The 19,738-nt window shown below is 47.4% G+C and overlaps 2 long non-coding RNA genes across 3 annotated transcripts; both read right to left on the bottom strand.

Annotated features, from left to right (window-relative positions):
* Nucleotides 1–757: 757 nt before the first annotated feature.
* LOC311122355 lies at nucleotides 758–1,928 on the bottom strand. The gene is made up of 3 exons (XR_014612419.1): nucleotides 1,722–1,928; nucleotides 1,246–1,377; nucleotides 758–815 (listed from the first exon to the last, which is right to left on the bottom strand). It is a non-coding gene; the product is annotated as an uncharacterized lncRNA (long non-coding RNA).
* Nucleotides 1,929–5,698: 3,770 nt separating this feature from the next.
* LOC311122356 lies at nucleotides 5,699–8,317 on the bottom strand. Of its 2 annotated transcripts, XR_014612420.1 has the most exons (5): nucleotides 8,224–8,317; nucleotides 7,489–7,532; nucleotides 6,838–6,969; nucleotides 6,187–6,318; nucleotides 5,699–5,756 (listed from the first exon to the last, which is right to left on the bottom strand). It is a non-coding gene; the product is annotated as an uncharacterized lncRNA (long non-coding RNA). The 2 variants fall into 2 exon arrangements; XR_014612421.1 differs by lacking the exons at nucleotides 7,489–7,532; nucleotides 8,224–8,317 and having other exon boundaries at nucleotides 6,838–7,036.
* Nucleotides 8,318–19,738: the final 11,421 nt, after the last annotated feature.

The raw sequence follows: 19,738 nt of genomic DNA on the forward strand, positions 1-19,738 counted from the left end.
AGGGTGTCTTATTGGTTCCAGTCCTGAATCTTCCCTCTCTGACCTAGGGTGTCTTATTGGTTCCAGTCCTGAATCTTCCTCTGACCCAGGGTGTCTTATTGGTTCCAGTCCTGAATCTTCCCTCTCTGACCTAGGGTGTCTTATTGGTTCCAGTCCTGAATCTTCCTCTGACCCAGGGTGTCTTATTGGTTCCAGTCCTGAATCTTCCTCTGACCCAGGGTGTCTTATTGGTTCTAGTCCTGAATCTTCCTCTGACCTAGGGTGTCTTATTGGTTCCAGTCCTGAATCTTCCTCTGACCCAGGGTGTCTTATTGGTTCCACTCCTGAATCTTCCTCTGACCTAGGGTGTCTTATTGGTTCTAGTCCTGAATCTCCCTCTGACCTAGGGTGTCTTATTGGTTCTAGTCCTGAATCTTCCTCTGACCTAGGGTGTCTTATTGGTTCCAGTCCTGAATCTTCCTCTCTGACCTAGGGTGTCTTACTGGTTCTAGTCCTGAATCTCCCTCTGACCTAGGGTGTCTTATTGGTTCTAGTCCTGAATCTTCCTCTGACCTAGGGTGTCTTATTGGTTCCAGTCCTGAATCTTCCTCTCTGACCTAGGGTGTCTTATTGGTTCCAGTCCTAAATCTCCCTCTCTGACAAGGGTGTCTTATTGGTTCTAGTCCTTAATCTTCCTCTCTGACCTAGGGTGTCTTATTGGTTCTAGTCCTGAATCTTCCTCTCTGATCTAGGGTGTCTTATTGGTTCTAGTCCTGAATCTTCCTCTCTGACCTAGGGTGTCTTATTGGTTCCAGTCCTGAATCTTCCTCTCTGACCTAGGGTGTCTTATTGGTTCCAGTCCTGAATCTTCCTCTGACCTAGGGTGTCTTATTGGTTCTAGTCCTGAATCTCCCTCTCTGACCCAGGGTGTCTTATTGGTTCTAGTCCTTAATCTTCCTCTCTGACCTAGGGTGTCTTATTGGTTCTAGTCCTGAATCTTCCTCTGACCTAGGGTGTCTTATTGGTTCCAGTCCTGAATCTTCCTCTGACCCAGGGTGTCTTATTGGTTCTAGTCCTGAATCTTCCTCTCTGACCCAGGGTGTATTATTGGTTCCAGTCCTGAATCTACCTCTGACCTAGGGTGTCTTATTGGTTCCAGTCCTGAATCTTCCTCTCTGACCCAGGGTGTCTTATTGGTTCTAGTCCTGAATCTTCCTCTGACCCAGGGTGTCTTATTGGTTCCAGTCCTGAATCTTCCTCTCTGACCTAGGGTGTCTTATTGGTTCTAGTCCTGAATCTTCCTCTCTGACCTAGGGTGTCTTATTGGTTCTAGTCCTGAATCTTCCTCTCTGACCTAGGGTGTCTTATTGGTTCCAGTCCTGAATCTTCCTCTCTGACCTAGGGTGTCTTATTGGTTCTAGTCCTTAATCTTCCTCTCTGACCTAGGGTGTCTTATTGGTTCTAGTCCTGAATCTTCCTCTGACCTAGGGTGTCTTATTGGTTCCAGTCCTGAATCTTCCTCTGACCCAGGGTGTCTTATTGGTTCTAGTCCTGAATCTTCCTCTCTGACCCAGGGTGTATTATTGGTTCCAGTCCTGAATCTACCTCTGACCTAGGGTGTCTTATTGGTTCCAGTCCTGAATCTTCCTCTCTGACCCAGGGTGTCTTATTGGTTCTAGTCCTGAATCTTCCTCTGACCCAGGGTGTCTTATTGGTTCCAGTCCTGAATCTTCCTCTCTGACCTAGGGTGTCTTATTGGTTCTAGTCCTGAATCTTCCTCTCTGACCTAGGGTGTCTTATTGGTTCTAGTCCTGAATCTTCCTCTCTGACCTAGGGTGTCTTATTGGTTCCAGTCCTGAATCTTCCTCTCTGACCTAGGGTGTCTTATTGGTTCCAGTCCTGAATCTTCCTCTGACCTAGGGTGTCTTATTGGTTCTAGTCCTGAATCTCCCTCTCTGACCTAGGGTGTCTTATTGGTTCCAGTCCTGAATCTCCCCTCTCTGACCTAGGGTGTCTTATTGGTTCTAGTCCTGAATCTCCCTCTCTGACCCAGGGTGTCTTATTGGTTCTAGTCCTTAATCTTCCTCTCTGACCTAGGGTGTCTTATTGGTTCTAGTCCTGAATCTTCCTCTGACCTAGGGTGTCTTATTGGTTCCAGTCCTGAATCTTCCTCTGACCCAGGGTGTCTTATTGGTTCTAGTCCTGAATCTTCCTCTCTGACCCAGGGTGTATTATTGGTTCCAGTCCTGAATCTACCTCTGACCTAGGGTGTCTTATTGGTTCTAGTCCTGAATCTCCCTCTCTGACCTAGGGTGTCTTATTGGTTCCAGTCCTGAATCTCCCCTCTCTGACCTAGGGTGTCTTATTGGTTCCAGTCCTGAATCTCCCTCTCTGACCCAGGGTGTCTTATTGGTTCTAGTCCTTAATCTTCCTCTCTGACCTAGGGTGTCTTATTGGTTCTAGTCCTGAATCTTCCTCTGACCTAGGGTGTCTTATTGGTTCCAGTCCTGAATCTTCCTCTGACCCAGGGTGTCTTATTGGTTCTAGTCCTGAATCTTCCTCTCTGACCCAGGGTGTCTTATTGGTTCCAGTCCTGAATCTTCCTCTGACCTAGGGTGTCTTATTGGTTCCAGTCCTGAATTTTCCTCTGACCCAGGGTGTCTTATTGGTTCCACTCCTGAATCTTCCTCTGACCTAGGGTGTCTTATTGGTTCTAGTCCTGAATCTTCCTCTCTGACCTAGGGTGTCTTATTGGTTCCAGTCCTGAATCTTCCTCTTTGACCTAGGGTGTCTTATTGGTTCTAGTCCTGAATATTCCTCTGACCCAGGGTGTCTTATTGGTTCTAGTCCTGAATCTTCCTCTGACCCAGGGTGTCTTATTGGTTCTAGTCCTGAATCTTCCTCTGACCTAGGGTGTCTTATTGGTTCCAGTCCTGAATCTTCCTCTGACCCAGGGTGTCTTATTGGTTCCAGTCCTGAATCTTCCTCTGACCCAGGGTGTCTTATTGGTTCTAGTCCTGAATCTTCCTCTGACCTAGGGTGTCTTATTGGTTCCAGTCCTGAATCTTCCTCTGACCCAGGGTGTCTTATTGGTTCCACTCCTGAATCTTCCTCTGACCTAGGGTGTCTTATTGGTTCTAGTCCTGAATCTTCCTCTGACCTAGGGTGTCTTATTGGTTCCAGTCCTGAATCTTCCTCTCTGACCTAGGGTGTCTTATTGGTTCTAGTCCTGAATCTTCCTCTGACCTAGGGTGTCTTATTGGTTCCAGTCCTGAATCTTCCTCTCTGACCTAGGGTGTCTTATTGGTTCCAGTCCTAAATCTCCCTCTCTGACCCAGGGTGTCTTATTGGTTCTAGTCCTTAATCTTCCTCTCTGACCTAGGGTGTCTTATTGGTTCTAGTCCTGAATCTTCCTCTCTGATCTAGGGTGTCTTATTGGTTCTAGTCCTGAATCTTCCTCTCTGACCTAGGGTGTCTTATTCGTTCCAGTCCTGAATCTTCCTCTCTGACCTAGGGTGTCTTATTGGTTCCAGTCCTGAATCTTGCTCTGACCTAGGGTGTCTTATTGGTTCTAGTCCTGAATCTCCCTCTCTGACCCAGGGTGTCTTATTGGTTCTAGTCCTTAATCTTCCTCTCTGACCTAGGGTGTCTTATTGGTTCTAGTCCTGAATCTTCCTCTCTGACCTAGGGTGTCTTATTGGTTCTAGTCCTGAATCTTCCTCTGACCTAGGGTGTCTTATTGGTTCCAGTCCTGAATCTTCCTCTGACCCAGGGTGTCTTATTGGTTCTAGTCCTGAATCTTCCTCTCTGACCCAGGGTGTCTTATTGGTTCCAGTCCTGAATCTTCCTCTGACCTAGGGTGTCTTATTGGTTCCAGTCCTGAATCTTCCTCTGACCCAGGGTGTCTTATTGGTTCTAGTCCTGAATCTCCCTCTCTGACCCAGGGTGTCTTATTGGTTCCAGTCCTGAATCTTCCTCTGACCCAGGGTGTCTTATTGGTTCCACTCCTGAATCTTCCTCTGACCTAGGGTGTCTTATTGGTTCTAGTCCTGAATCTTCCTCTGACCTAGGGTGTCTTATTGGTTCTAGTCCTGAATCTTCCTCTGACCTAGGGTGTCTTATTGGTTCCAGTCCTGAATCTTCCTCTGACCCAGGGTGTCTTATTGGTTCCACTCCTGAATCTTCCTCTGACCTAGGGTGTCTTATTGGTTCCAGTCCTGAATCTTCCTCTTTGACCTAGGGTGTCTTATTGGTTCTAGTCCTGAATATTCCTCTGACCCAGGGTGTCTTATTGGTTCTAGTCCTGAATCTTCCTCTGACCCAGGGTGTCTTATTGGTTCTAGTCCTGAATCTTCCTCTGACCTAGGGTGTCTTATTGGTTCCAGTCCTGAATCTTCCTCTGACCCAGGGTGTCTTATTGGTTCCAGTCCTGAATCTTCCTCTGACCCAGGGTGTCTTATTGGTTCTAGTCCTGAATCTTCCTCTGACCTAGGGTGTCTTATTGGTTCCAGTCCTGAATCTTCCTCTGACCCAGGGTGTCTTATTGGTTCCACTCCTGAATCTTCCTCTGACCTAGGGTGTCTTATTGGTTCTAGTCCTGAATCTCCCTCTGACCTAGGGTGTCTTATTGGTTCTAGTCCTGAATCTTCCTCTGACCTAGGGGTCTTATTGGTTCCAGTCCTGAATCTTCCTCTCTGACCTAGGGTGTCTTATTGGTTCTAGTCCTGAATCTTCCTCTGACCTAGGGTGTCTTATTGGTTCCAGTCCTGAATCTTCCTCTCTGACCTAGGGTGTCTTATTGGTTCCAGTCCTAAATCTCCCTCTCTGACCCAGGGTGTCTTATTGGTTCTAGTCCTTAATCTTCCTCTCTGACCTAGGGTGTCTTATTGGTTCTAGTCCTGAATCTTCCTCTCTGATCTAGGGTGTCTTATTGGTTCTAGTCCTGAATCTTCCTCTCTGACCTAGGGTGTCTTATTGGTTCCAGTCCTGAATCTTCCTCTGACCTAGGGTGTCTTATTGGTTCTAGTCCTGAATCTCCCTCTCTGACCCAGGGTGTCTTATTGGTTCTAGTCCTTAATCTTCCTCTCTGACCTAGGGTGTCTTATTGGTTCTAGTCCTGAATCTTCCTCTGACCTAGGGTGTCTTATTGGTTCCAGTCCTGAATCTTCCTCTGACCCAGGGTGTCTTATTGGTTCCAGTCCTGAATCTTCCTCTGACCCAGGGTGTCTTATTGGTTCTAGTCCTGAATCTTCCTCTGACCTAGGGTGTCTTATTGGTTCCAGTCCTGAATCTTCCTCTGACCCAGGGTGTCTTATTGGTTCCACTCCTGAATCTTCCTCTGACCTAGGGTGTCTTATTGGTTCTAGTCCCGAATCTCCCTCTGACCTAGGGTGTCTTATTGGTTCTAGTCCTGAATCTTCCTCTGACCTAGGGTGTCTTATTGGTTCCAGTCCTGAATCTTCCTCTCTGACCTAGGGTGTCTTATTGGTTCTAGTCCTGAATCTTCCTCTGACCTAGGGTGTCTTATTGGTTCCAGTCCTGAATCTTCCTCTCTGACCTAGGGTGTCTTATTGGTTCCAGTCCTAAATCTCCCTCTCTGACCCAGGGTGTCTTATTGGTTCTAGTCCTTAATCTTTCTCTCTGACCTAGGGTGTCTTATTGGTTCTAGTCCTGAATCTTCCTCTCTGATCTAGGGTGTCTTATTGGTTCTAGTCCTGAATCTTCCTCTCTGACCTAGGGTGTCTTATTGGTTCCAGTCCTGAATCTTCCTCTCTGACCTAGGGTGTCTTATTGGTTCCAGTCCTGAATCTTCCTCTGACCTAGGGTGTCTTATTGGTTCTAGTCCTGAATCTCCCTCTCTGACCCAGGGTGTCTTATTGGTTCTAGTCCTTAATCTTCCTCTCTGACCTAGGGTGTCTTATTGGTTCTAGTCCTGAATCTTCCTCTGACCTAGGGTGTCTTATTGGTTCCAGTCCTGAATCTTCCTCTGACCCAGGGTGTCTTATTGGTTCTAGTCCTGAATCTTTCTCTCTGACCCAGGGTGTATTATTGGTTCCAGTCCTGAATCTACCTCTGACCTAGGGTGTCTTATTGGTTCCAGTCCTGAATCTTCCTCTCTGACCCAGGGTGTCTTATTGGTTCTAGTCCTGAATCTTCCTCTGACCCAGGGTGTCTTATTGGTTCCAGTCCTGAATCTTCCTCTCTGACCTAGGGTGTCTTATTGGTTCTAGTCCTGAATCTTCCTCTCTGACCTAGGGTGTCTTATTGGTTGTAGTCCTGAATCTTCCTCTCTGACCTAGGGTGTCTTATTGGTTCCAGTCCTGAATCTTCCTCTCTGACCTAGGGTGTCTTATTGGTTCCAGTCCTGAATCTTCCTCTGACCTAGGGTGTCTTATTGGTTCTAGTCCTGAATCTCCCTCTCTGACCTAGGGTGTCTTATTGGTTCCAGTCCTGAATCTCCCCTCTCTGACCTAGGGTGTCTTATTGGTTCTAGTCCTGAATCTCCCTCTCTGACCCAGGGTGTCTTATTGGTTCTAGTCCTTAATCTTCCTCTCTGACCTAGGGTGTCTTATTGGTTCTAGTCCTGAATCTTCCTCTGACCTAGGGTGTCTTATTGGTTCCAGTCCTGAATCTTCCTCTGACCCAGGGTGTCTTATTGGTTCTAGTCCTGAATCTTTCTCTCTGACCCAGGGTGTATTATCGGTTCCAGTCCTGAATCTACCTCTGACCTAGGGTGTCTTATTGGTTCCAGTCCTGAATCTTCCTCTCTGACCCAGGGTGTCTTATTGGTTCTAGTCCTGAATCTTCCTCTGACCCAGGGTGTCTTATTGGTTCCAGTCCTGAATCTTCCTCTCTGACCTAGGGTGTCTTATTGGTTCTAGTCCTGAATCTTCCTCTCTGACCTAGGGTGTCTTATTGGTTGTAGTCCTGAATCTTCCTCTCTGACCTAGGGTGTCTTATTGGTTCCAGTCCTGAATCTTCCTCTCTGACCTAGGGTGTCTTATTGGTTCCAGTCCTGAATCTTCCTCTGACCTAGGGTGTCTTATTGGTTCTAGTCCTGAATCTCCCTCTCTGACCTAGGGTGTCTTATTGGTTCCAGTCCTGAATCTCCCCTCTCTGACCTAGGGTGTCTTATTGGTTCTAGTCCTGAATCTCCCTCTCTGACCCAGGGTGTCTTATTGGTTCTAGTCCTTAATCTTCCTCTCTGACCTAGGGTGTGTTATTGGTTCTAGTCCTGAATCTTCCTCTGACCTAGGGTGTCTTATTGGTTCCAGTCCTGAATCTTCCTCTGACCCAGGGTGTCTTATTGGTTCTAGTCCTGAATCTTCCTCTCTGACCCAGGGTGTATTATTGGTTCCAGTCCTGAATCTACCTCTGACCTAGGGTGTCTTATTGGTTCCAGTCCTGAATCTTCCTCTCTGACCCAGGGTGTCTTATTGGTTCTAGGCCTGAATCTTCCTCTGACCCAGGGTGTCTTATTGGTTCCAGTCCTGAATCTTCCTCTCTGACCTAGGGTGTCTTATTGGTTCTAGTCCTGAATCTTCCTCTCTGACCTAGGGTGTCTTATTGGTTCTAGTCCTGAATCTCCCTCTCTGACCTAGGGTGTCTTATTGGTTCCAGTCCTGAATCTCCCCTCTCTGACCTAGGGTGTCATATTGGTTCCAGTCCTGAATCTCCCTCTCTGACCCAGGGTGTCTTATTGGTTCTAGTCCTTAATCTTCCTCTCTGACCTAGGGTGTCTTATTGGTTCTAGTCCTGAATCTTCCTCTGACCTAGGGTGTCTTATTGGTTCCAGTCCTGAATCTTCCTCTGACCCAGGGTGTCTTATTGGTTCTAGTCCTGAATCTTCCTCTCTGACCCAGGGTGTCTTATTGGTTCCAGTCCTGAATCTTCCTCTGACCTAGGGTGTCTTATTGGTTCCAGTCCTGAATCTTCCTCTGACCCAGGGTGTCTTATTGGTTCTAGTCCTGAATCTCCCTCTCTGACCCAGGGTGTCTTATTGGTTCCAGTCCTGAATCTTCCTCTGACCCAGGGTGTCTTATTGGTTCTAGTCCTGAATCTTCCTCTCTGACCCAGGGTGTATTATTGGTTCCAGTCCTGAATCTACCTCTGACCTAGGGTGTCTTATTGGTTCCAGTCCTGAATCTTCCTCTCTGACCCAGGGTGTCTTATTGGTTCTAGTCCTGAATCTTCCTCTGACCCAGGGTGTCTTATTGGTTCCAGTCCTGAATCTTCCTCTCTGACCTAGGGTGTCTTATTGGTTCTAGTCCTGAATCTTCCTCTCTGACCTAGGGTGTCTTATTGGTTCTAGTCCTGAATCTCCCTCTCTGACCTAGGGTGTCTTATTGGTTCCAGTCCTGAATCTCCCCTCTCTGACCTAGGGTGTCTTATTGGTTCCAGTCCTGAATCTCCCTCTCTGACCCAGGGTGTCTTATTGGTTCTAGTCCTTAATCTTCCTCTCTGACCTAGGGTGTCTTATTGGTTCTAGTACTGAATCTTCCTCTGACCTACGGTGTCTTATTGGTTCCAGTCCTGAATCTTCCTCTGACCCAGGGTGTCTTATTGGTTCTAGTCCTGAATCTTCCTCTCTGACCCAGGGTGTCTTATTGGTTCCAGTCCTGAATCTTCCTCTGACCTAGGGTGTCTTATTGGTTCCAGTCCTGAATCTTCCTCTGACCCAGGGTGTCTTATTGGTTCTAGTCCTGAATCTCCCTCTCTGACCCAGGGTGTCTTATTGGTTCCAGTCCTGAATCTTCCTCTGACCCAGGGTGTCTTATTGGTTCCACTCCTGAATCTTCCTCTGACCTAGGGTGTCTTATTGGTTCTAGTCCTGAATCTTCCTCTCTGACCTAGGGTGTCTTATTGGTTCCAGTCCTGAATCTTCCTCTCTGACCTAGGGTGTCTTATTGGTTCTAGTCCTGAATATTCCTCTGACCCAGGGTGTCTTATTGGTTCTAGTCCTGAATCTTCCTCTGACCCAGGGTGTCTTATTGGTTCTAGTCCTGAATCTTCCTCTGACCTAGGGTGTCTTATTGGTTCCAGTCCTGAATCTTCCTCTGACCCAGGGTGTCTTATTGGTTCCAGTCCTGAATCTTCCTCTGATCCAGGGTGTCTTATTGGTTCTAGTCCTGAATCTTCCTCTGACCTAGGGTGTCTTATTGGTTCCAGTCCTGAATCTTCCTCTGACCCAGGGTGTCTTATTGGTTCCAGTCCTGAATCTTCCTCTGACCCAGGGTGTCTTATTGGTTCTAGTCCTGAATCTTCCTCTGACCTAGGGTGTCTTATTGGTTCCAGTCCTGAATCTTCCTCTGACCCAGGGTGTCTTATTGGTTCCACTCCTGAATCTTCCTCTGACCTAGGGTGTCTTATTGGTTCTAGTCCTGAATCTTCCTCTGACCTAGGGTGTCTTATTGGTTCTAGTCCTGAATCTCCCTCTCTGACCTAGGGTGTCTTATTGGTTCCAGTCCTGAATCTCCCCTCTCTGACCTAGGGTGTCTTATTGGTTCTAGTCCTGAATCTCCCTCTCTGACCCAGGGTGTCTTATTGGTTCTAGTCCTTAATCTTCCTCTCTGACCTAGGGTGTCTTATTGGTTCTAGTCCTGAATCTTCCTCTGACCCAGGGTGTCTTATTGGTTCCAGTCCTGAATCTTCCTCTCTGACCTAGGGTGTCTTATTGGTTCTAGTCCTGAATCTTCCTCTCTGACCTAGGGTGTCTTATTGGTTCTAGTCCTGAATCTCCCTCTCTGACCTAGGGTGTCTTATTGGTTCCAGTCCTGAATCTCCCCTCTCTGACCTAGGGTGTCTTATTGGTTCCAGTCCTGAATCTCCCTCTCTGACCCAGGGTGTCTTATTGGTTCTAGTCCTTAATCTTCCTCTCTGACCTAGGGTGTCTTATTGGTTCTAGTCCTGAATCTTCCTCTGACCTAGGTTGTCTTATTGGTTCCAGTCCTGAATCTTCCTCTGACCCAGGGTGTCTTATTGGTTCTAGTCCTGAATCTTCCTCTCTGACCCAGGGTGTCTTATTGGTTCCAGTCCTGAATCTTCCTCTGACCTAGGGTGTCTTATTGGTTCCAGTCCTGAATCTTCCTCTGACCCAGGGTGTCTTATTGGTTCTAGTCCTGAATCTCCCTCTCTGACCCAGGGTGTCTTATTGGTTCCAGTCCTGAATCTTCCTCTGACCCAGGGTGTCTTATTGGTTCCACTCCTGAATCTTCCTCTGACCTAGGGTGTCTTATTGGTTCTAGTCCTGAATCTTCCTCTCTGACCTAGGGTGTCTTATTGGTTCCAGTCCTGAATCTTCCTCTCTGACCTAGGGTGTCTTATTGGTTCTAGTCCTGAATATTCCTCTGACCCAGGGTGTCTTATTGGTTCTAGTCCTGAATCTTCCTCTGACCCAGGGTGTCTTATTGGTTCTAGTCCTGAATCTTCCTCTGACCTAGGGTGTCTTATTGGTTCCAGTCCTGAATCTTCCTCTGACCCAGGGTGTCTTATTGGTTCCAGTCCTGAATCTTCCTCTGACCCAGGGTGTCTTATTGGTTCTAGTCCTGAATCTTCCTCTGACCTAGGGTGTCTTATTGGTTCCAGTCCTGAATCTTCCTCTGACCCAGGGTGTCTTATTGGTTCTAGTGCTGAATCTTCCTCTGACCTAGGGTGTCTTATTGGTTCCAGTCCTGAATCTTCCTCTGACCCAGGGTGTCTTATTGGTTCCAGTCCTGAATCTTCCTCTGACCCAGGGTGTCTTATTGGTTCTAGTCCTGAATCTTCCTCTGACCTAGGGTGTCTTATTGGTTCCAGTCCTGAATCTTCCTCTGACCCAGGGTGTCTTATTGGTTCTAGTCCTGAATCTTCCTCTCTGACCCAGGGTGTATTATTGGTTCCAGTCCTGAATCTACCTCTGACCTAGGGTGTCTTATTGGTTCCAGTCCTGAATCTTCCTCTCTGACCCAGGGTGTCTTATTGGTTCTAGTCCTGAATCTTCCTCTGACCCACGGTGTCTTATTGGTTCCAGTCCTGAATCTTCCTCTCTGACCTAGGGTGTCTTATTGGTTCTAGTCCTGAATCTTCCTCTCTGACCTAGGGTGTCTTATTGGTTCTAGTCCTGAATCTTCCTCTCTGACCTAGGGTGTCTTATTGGTTCCAGTCCTGAATCTTCCTCTCTGACCTAGGGTGTCTTATTGGTTCCAGTCCTGAATCTTCCTCTGACCTAGGGTGTCTTATTGGTTCTAGTCCTGAATCTCCCTCTCTGACCTAGGGTGTCTTATTGGTTCCAGTCCTGAATCTCCCCTCTCTGACCTAGGGTGTCTTATTGGTTCTAGTCCTGAATCTCCCTCTCTGACCCAGGGTGTCTTATTGGTTCTAGTCCTTAATCTTCCTCTCTGACCTAGGGTGTCTTATTGGTTCTAGTCCTGAATCTTCCTCTGACCTAGGGTGTCTTATTGGTTCCAGTCCTGAATCTTCCTCTGACCCAGGGTGTCTTATTGGTTCTAGTCCTGAATCTTCCTCTCTGACCCAGGGTGTATTATTGGTTCCAGTCCTGAATCTACCTCTGACCTAGGGTGTCTTATTGGTTCTAGTCCTGAATCTCCTTCTCTGACCTAGGGTGTCTTATTGGTTCCAGTCCTGAATCTTCCCTCTCTGACCTAGGGTGTCTTATTGGTTCCAGTCCTGAATCTTCCTCTGACCCAGGGTGTCTTATTGGTTCCAGTCCTGAATCTTCCTCTGACCCAGGGTGTCTTATTGGTTCTAGTCCTGAATCTTCCTCTGACCTAGGGTGTCTTATTGGTTCCAGTCCTGAATCTTCCTCTGACCCAGGGTGTCTTATTGGTTCCACTCCTGAATCTTCCTCTGACCTAGGGTGTCTTATTGGTTCTAGTCCTGAATCTTCCTCTGACCTAGGGTGTCTTATTGGTTCCAGTCCTGAATCTTCCTCTGACCCAGGGTGTCTTATTGGTTCCACTCCTGAATCTTCCTCTGACCTAGGGTGTCTTATTGGTTCTAGTCCTGAATCTCCCTCTGACCTAGGGTGTCTTATTGGTTCTAGTCCTGAATCTTCCTCTGACCTAGGGTGTCTTATTGGTTCCAGTCCTGAATCTTCCTCTCTGACCTAGGGTGTCTTATTGGTTCTAGTCCTGAATCTCCCTCTGACCTAGGGTGTCTTATTGGTTCTAGTCCTGAATCTTCCTCTGACCTAGGGTGTCTTATTGGTTCCAGTCCTGAATCTTCCTCTCTGACCTAGGGTGTCTTATTGGTTCCAGTCCTAAATCTCCCTCTCTGACAAGGGTGTCTTATTGGTTCTAGTCCTTAATCTTCCTCTCTGACCTAGGGTGTCTTATTGGTTCTAGTCCTGAATCTTCCTCTCTGATCTAGGGTGTCTTATTGGTTCTAGTCCTGAATCTTCCTCTCTGACCTAGGGTGTCTTATTGGTTCCAGTCCTGAATCTTCCTCTCTGACCTAGGGTGTCTTATTGGTTCCAGTCCTGAATCTTCCTCTGACCTAGGGTGTCTTATTGGTTCTAGTCCTGAATCTCCCTCTCTGACCCAGGGTGTCTTATTGGTTCTAGTCCTTAATCTTCCTCTCTGACCTAGGGTGTCTTATTGGTTCTAGTCCTGAATCTTCCTCTGACCTAGGGTGTCTTATTGGTTCCAGTCCTGAATCTTCCTCTGACCCAGGGTGTCTTATTGGTTCTAGTCCTGAATCTTCCTCTCTGACCCAGGGTGTATTATTGGTTCCAGTCCTGAATCTACCTCTGACCTAGGGTGTCTTATTGGTTCCAGTCCTGAATCTTCCTCTCTGACCCAGGGTGTCTTATTGGTTCTAGTCCTGAATCTTCCTCTGACCCAGGGTGTCTTATTGGTTCCAGTCCTGAATCTTCCTCTCTGACCTAGGGTGTCTTATTGGTTCTAGTCCTGAATCTTCCTCTCTGACCTAGGGTGTCTTATTGGTTCCAGTCCTGAATCTCCCCTCTCTGACCTAGGGTGTCTTATTGGTTCTAGTCCTGAATCTCCCTCTCTGACCCAGGGTGTCTTATTGGTTCTAGTCCTTAATCTTCCTCTCTGACCTAGGGTGTCTTATTGGTTCTAGTCCTGAATCTTCCTCTGACCTAGGGTGTCTTATTGGTTCCAGTCCTGAATCTTCCTCTGACCCAGGGTGTCTTATTGGTTCTAGTCCTGAATCTTCCTCTCTGACCCAGGGTGTATTATTGGTTCCAGTCCTGAATCTACCTCTGACCTAGGGTGTCTTATTGGTTCTAGTCCTGAATCTCCCTCTCTGACCTAGGGTGTCTTATTGGTTCCAGTCCTGAATCTCCCCTCTCTGACCTAGGGTGTCTTATTGGTTCCAGTCCTGAATCTCCCTCTCTGACCCAGGGTGTCTTATTGGTTCTAGTCCTTAATCTTCCTCTCTGACCTAGGGTGTCTTATTGGTTCTAGTCCTGAATCTTCCTCTGACCTAGGGTGTCTTATTGGTTCCAGTCCTGAATCTTCCTCTGACCCAGGGTGTCTTATTGGTTCTAGTCCTGAATCTTCCTCTCTGACCCAGGGTGTCTTATTGGTTCCAGTCCTGAATCTTCCTCTGACCTAGGGTGTCTTATTGGTTCCAGTCCTGAATTTTCCTCTGACCCAGGGTGTCTTATTGGTTCCACTCCTGAATCTTCCTCTGACCTAGGGTGTCTTATTGGTTCTAGTCCTGAATCTTCCTCTCTGACCTAGGGTGTCTTATTGGTTCCAGTCCTGAATCTTCCTCTTTGACCTAGGGTGTCTTATTGGTTCTAGTCCTGAATATTCCTCTGACCCAGGGTGTCTTATTGGTTCTAGTCCTGAATCTTCCTCTGACCCAGGGTGTCTTATTGGTTCTAGTCCTGAATCTTCCTCTGACCTAGGGTGTCTTATTGGTTCCAGTCCTGAATCTTCCTCTGACCCAGGGTGTCTTATTGGTTCCAGTCCTGAATCTTCCTCTGACCCAGGGTGTCTTATTGGTTCTAGTCCTGAATCTTCCTCTGACCTAGGGTGTCTTATTGGTTCCAGTCCTGAATCTTCCTCTGACCCAGGGTGTCTTATTGGTTCCACTCCTGAATCTTCCTCTGACCTAGGGTGTCTTATTGGTTCTAGTCCTGAATCTTCCTCTGACCTAGGGTGTCTTATTGGTTCCAGTCCTGAATCTTCCTCTCTGACCTAGGGTGTCTTATTGGTTCTAGTCCTGAATCTTCCTCTGACCTAGGGTGTCTTATTGGTTCCAGTCCTGAATCTTCCTCTCTGACCTAGGGTGTCTTATTGGTTCCAGTCCTAAATCTCCCTCTCTGACCCAGGGTGTCTTATTGGTTCTAGTCCTTAATCTTCCTCTCTGACCTAGGGTGTCTTATTGGTTCTAGTCCTGAATCTTCCTCTCTGATCTAGGGTGTCTTATTGGTTCTAGTCCTGAATCTTCCTCTCTGACCTAGGGTGTCTTATTCGTTCCAGTCCTGAATCTTCCTCTCTGACCTAGGGTGTCTTATTGGTTCCAGTCCTGAATCTTGCTCTGACCTAGGGTGTCTTATTGGTTCTAGTCCTGAATCTCCCTCTCTGACCCAGGGTGTCTTATTGGTTCTAGTCCTTAATCTTCCTCTCTGACCTAGGGTGTCTTATTGGTTCTAGTCCTGAATCTTCCTCTCTGACCTAGGGTGTCTTATTGGTTCTAGTCCTGAATCTTCCTCTGACCTAGGGTGTCTTATTGGTTCCAGTCCTGAATCTTCCTCTGACCCAGGGTGTCTTATTGGTTCTAGTCCTGAATCTTCCTCTCTGACCCAGGGTGTCTTATTGGTTCCAGTCCTGAATCTTCCTCTGACCTAGGGTGTCTTATTGGTTCCAGTCCTGAATCTTCCTCTGACCCAGGGTGTCTTATTGGTTCTAGTCCTGAATCTCCCTCTCTGACCCAGGGTGTCTTATTGGTTCCAGTCCTGAATCTTCCTCTGACCCAGGGTGTCTTATTGGTTCCACTCCTGAATCTTCCTCTGACCTAGGGTGTCTTATTGGTTCTAGTCCTGAATCTTCCTCTGACCTAGGGTGTCTTATTGGTTCTAGTCCTGAATCTTCCTCTGACCTAGGGTGTCTTATTGGTTCCAGTCCTGAATCTTCCTCTGACCCAGGGTGTCTTATTGGTTCCACTCCTGAATCTTCCTCTGACCTAGGGTGTCTTATTGGTTCCAGTCCTGAATCTTCCTCTTTGACCTAGGGTGTCTTATTGGTTCTAGTCCTGAATATTCCTCTGACCCAGGGTGTCTTATTGGTTCTAGTCCTGAATCTTCCTCTGACCCAGGGTGTCTTATTGGTTCTAGTCCTGAATCTTCCTCTGACCTAGGGTGTCTTATTGGTTCCAGTCCTGAATCTTCCTCTGACCCAGGGTGTCTTATTGGTTCCAGTCCTGAATCTTCCTCTGACCCAGGGTGTCTTATTGGTTCTAGTCCTGAATCTTCCTCTGACCTAGGGTGTCTTATTGGTTCCAGTCCTGAATCTTCCTCTGACCCAGGGTGTCTTATTGGTTCCACTCCTGAATCTTCCTCTGACCTAGGGTGTCTTATTGGTTCTAGTCCTGAATCTCCCTCTGACCTAGGGTGTCTTATTGGTTCTAGTCCTGAATCTTCCTCTGACCTAGGGGTCTTATTGGTTCCAGTCCTGAATCTTCCTCTCTGACCTAGGGTGTCTTATTGGTTCTAGTCCTGAATCTTCCTCTGACCTAGGGTGTCTTATTGGTTCCAGTCCTGAATCTTCCTCTCTGACCTAGGGTGTCTTATTGGTTCCAGTCCTAAATCTCCCTCTCTGACCCAGGGTGTCTTATTGGTTCTAGTCCTTAATCTTCCTCTCTGACCTAGGGTGTCTTATTGGTTCTAGTCCTGAATCTTCCTCTCTGATCTAGGGTGTCTTATTGGTTCTAGTCCTGAATCTTCCTCTCTGACCTAGGGTGTCTTATTGGTTCCAGTCCTGAATCTTCCTCTGACCTAGGGTGTCTTATTGGTTCTAGTCCTGAATCTCCCTCTCTGACCCAGGGTGTCTTATTGGTTCTAGTCCTTAATCTTCCTCTCTGACCTAGGGTGTCTTATTGGTTCTAGTCCTGAATCTTCCTCTGACCTAGGGTGTCTTATTGGTTCCAGTCCTGAATCTTCCTCTGACCCAGGGTGTCTTATTGGTTCCAGTCCTGAATCTTCCTCTGACCCAGGGTGTCTTATTGGTTCTAGTCCTGAATCTTCCTCTGACCTAGGGTGTCTTATTGGTTCCAGTCCTGAATCTTCCTCTGACCCAGGGTGTCTTATTGGTTCCACTCCTGAATCTTCCTCTGACCTAGGGTGTCTTATTGGTTCTAGTCCCGAATCTCCCTCTGACCTAGGGTGTCTTATTGGTTCTAGTCCTGAATCTTCCTCTGACCTAGGGTGTCTTATTGGTTCCAGTCCTGAATCTTCCTCTCTGACCTAGGGTGTCTTATTGGTTCTAGTCCTGAATCTTCCTCTGACCTAGGGTGTCTTATTGGTTCCAGTCCTGAATCTTCCTCTCTGACCTAGGGTGTCTTATTGGTTCCAGTCCTAAATCTCCCTCTCTGACCCAGGGTGTCTTATTGGTTCTAGTCCTTAATCTTTCTCTCTGACATAGGGTGTCTTATTGGTTCTAGTCCTGAATCTTCCTCTCTGATCTAGGGTGTCTTATTGGTTCTAGTCCTGAATCTTCCTCTCTGACCTAGGGTGTCTTATTGGTTCCAGTCCTGAATCTTCCTCTCTGACCTAGGGTGTCTTATTGGTTCCAGTCTTGAATCTTCCTCTGACCTAGGGTGTCTTATTGGTTCTAGTCCTGAATCTCCCTCTCTGACCCAGGGTGTCTTATTGGTTCTAGTCCTTAATCTTCCTCTCTGACCTAGGGTGTCTTATTGGTTCTAGTCCTGAATCTTCCTCTGACCTAGGGTGTCTTATTGGTTCCAGTCCTGAATCTTCCTCTGACCCAGGGTGTCTTATTGGTTCTAGTCCTGAATCTTTCTCTCTGACCCAGGGTGTATTATTGGTTCCAGTCCTGAATCTACCTCTGACCTAGGGTGTCTTATTGGTTCCAGTCCTGAATCTTCCTCTCTGACCCAGGGTGTCTTATTGGTTCTAGTCCTGAATCTTCCTCTGACCCAGGGTGTCTTATTGGTTCCAGTCCTGAATCTTCCTCTCTGACCTAGGGTGTCTTATTGGTTCTAGTCCTGAATCTTCCTCTCTGACCTAGGGTGTCTTATTGGTTGTAGTCCTGAATCTTCCTCTCTGACCTAGGGTGTCTTATTGGTTCCAGTCCTGAATCTTCCTCTCTGACCTAGGGTGTCTTATTGGTTCCAGTCCTGAATCTTCCTCTGACCTAGGGTGTCTTATTGGTTCTAGTCCTGAATCTCCCTCTCTGACCTAGGGTGTCTTATTGGTTCCAGTCCTGAATCTCCCCTCTCTGACCTAGGGTGTCTTATTGGTTCTAGTCCTGAATCTCCCTCTCTGACCCAGGGTGTCTTATTGGTTCTAGTCCTTAATCTTCCTCTCTGACCTAGGGTGTGTTATTGGTTCTAGTCCTGAATCTTCCTCTGACCTAGGGTGTCTTATTGGTTCCAGTCCTGAATCTTCCTCTGACCCAGGGTGTCTTATTGGTTCTAGTCCTGAATCTTCCTCTCTGACCCAGGGTGTATTATTGGTTCCAGTCCTGAATCTACCTCTGACCTAGGGTGTCTTATTGGTTCCAGTCCTGAATCTTCCTCTCTGACCCAGGGTGTCTTATTGGTTCTAGGCCTGAATCTTCCTCTGACCCAGGGTGTCTTATTGGTTCCAGTCCTGAATCTTCCTCTCTGACCTAGGGTGTCTTATTGGTTCTAGTCCTGAATCTTCCTCTCTGACCTAGGGTGTCTTATTGGTTCTAGTCCTGAATCTCCCTCTCTGACCTAGGGTGTCTTATTGGTTCCAGTCCTGAATCTCCCCTCTCTGACCTAGGGTGTCTTATTGGTTCCAGTCCTGAATCTCCCTCTCTGACCCAGGGTGTCTTATTGGTTCTAGTCCTTAATCTTCCTCTCTGACCTAGGGTGTCTTATTGGTTCTAGTCCTGAATCTTCCTCTGACCTAGGGTGTCTTATTGGTTCCAGTCCTGAATCTTCCTCTGACCCAGGGTGTCTTATTGGTTCTAGTCCTGAATCTTCCTCTCTGACCCAGGGTGTCTTATTGGTTCCAGTCCTGAATCTTCCTCTGACCTAGGGTGTCTTATTGGTTCCAGTCCTGAATCTTCCTCTGACCCAGGGTGTCTTATTGGTTCTAGTCCTGAATCTCCCTCTCTGACCCAGGGTGTCTTATTGGTTCCAGTCCTGAATCTTCCTCTGACCCAGGGTGTCTTATTGGTTCTAGTCCTGAATCTTCCTCTCTGACCCAGGGTGTATTATTGGTTCCAGTCCTGAATCTACCTCTGACCTAGGGTGTCTTATTGGTTCCAGTCCTGAATCTTCCTCTCTGACCCAGGGTGTCTTATTGGTTCTAGTCCTGAATCTTCCTCTGACCCAGGGTGTCTTATTGGTTCCAGTCCTGAATCTTCCTCTCTGACCTAGGGTGTCTTATTGGTTCTAGTCCTGAATCTTCCTCTCTGACCTAGGGTGTCTTATTGGTTCTAGTCCTGAATCTCCCTCTCTGACCTAGGGTGTCTTATTGGTTCCAGTCCTGAATCTCCCCTCTCTGACCTAGGGTGTCTTATTGGTTCCAGTCCTGAATCTCCCTCTCTGACCCAGGGTGTCTTATTGGTTCTAGTCCTTAATCTTCCTCTCTGACCTAGGGTGTCTTATTGGTTCTAGTACTGAATCTTCCTCTGACCTAGGGTGTCTTATTGGTTCCAGTCCTGAATCTTCCTCTGACCCAGGGTGTCTTATTGGTTCTAGTCCTGAATCTTCCTCTCTGACCCAGGGTGTCTTATTGGTTCCAGTCCTGAATCTTCCTCTGACCTAGGGTGTCTTATTGGTTCCAGTCCTGAATCTTCCTCTGACCCAGGGTGTCTTATTGGTTCTAGTCCTGAATCTCCCTCTCTGACCCAGGGTGTCTTATTGGTTCCAGTCCTGAATCTTCCTCTGACCCAGGGTGTCTTATTGGTTCCACTCCTGAATCTTCCTCTGACCTAGGGTGTCTTATTGGTTCTAGTCCTGAATCTTCCTCTCTGACCTAGGGTGTCTTATTGGTTCCAGTCCTGAATCTTCCTCTCTGACCTAGGGTGTCTTATTGGTTCTAGTCCTGAATATTCCTCTGACCCAGGGTGTCTTATTGGTTCTAGTCCTGAATCTTCCTCTGACCCAGGGTGTCTTATTGGTTCTAGTCCTGAATCTTCCTCTGACCTAGGGTGTCTTATTGGTTCCAGTCCTGAATCTTCCTCTGACCCAGGGTGTCTTATTGGTTCCAGTCCTGAATCTTCCTCTGACCCAGGGTGTCTTATTGGTTCTAGTCCTGAATCTTCCTCTGACCTAGGGTGTCTTATTGGTTCCAGTCCTGAATCTTCCTCTGACCCAGGGTGTCTTATTGGTTCCAGTCCTGAATCTTCCTCTGACCCAGGGTGTCTTATTGGTTCTAGTCCTGAATCTTCCTCTGACCTAGGGTGTCTTATTGGTTCCAGTCCTGAATCTTCCTCTGACCCAGGGTGTCTTATTGGTTCCACTCCTGAATCTTCCTCTGACCTAGGGTGTCTTATTGGTTCTAGTCCTGAATCTTCCTCTGACCTAGGGTGTCTTATTGGTTCTAGTCCTGAATCTCCCTCTCTGACCTAGG

The sequence above is a fragment of the Coregonus lavaretus genome, assembly GCF_964263955.1.
Source record: "Coregonus lavaretus genome assembly, contig: HAP1_SCAFFOLD_2801, whole genome shotgun sequence".
Lineage (NCBI taxonomy): Eukaryota > Metazoa > Chordata > Actinopteri > Salmoniformes > Salmonidae > Coregonus > Coregonus lavaretus.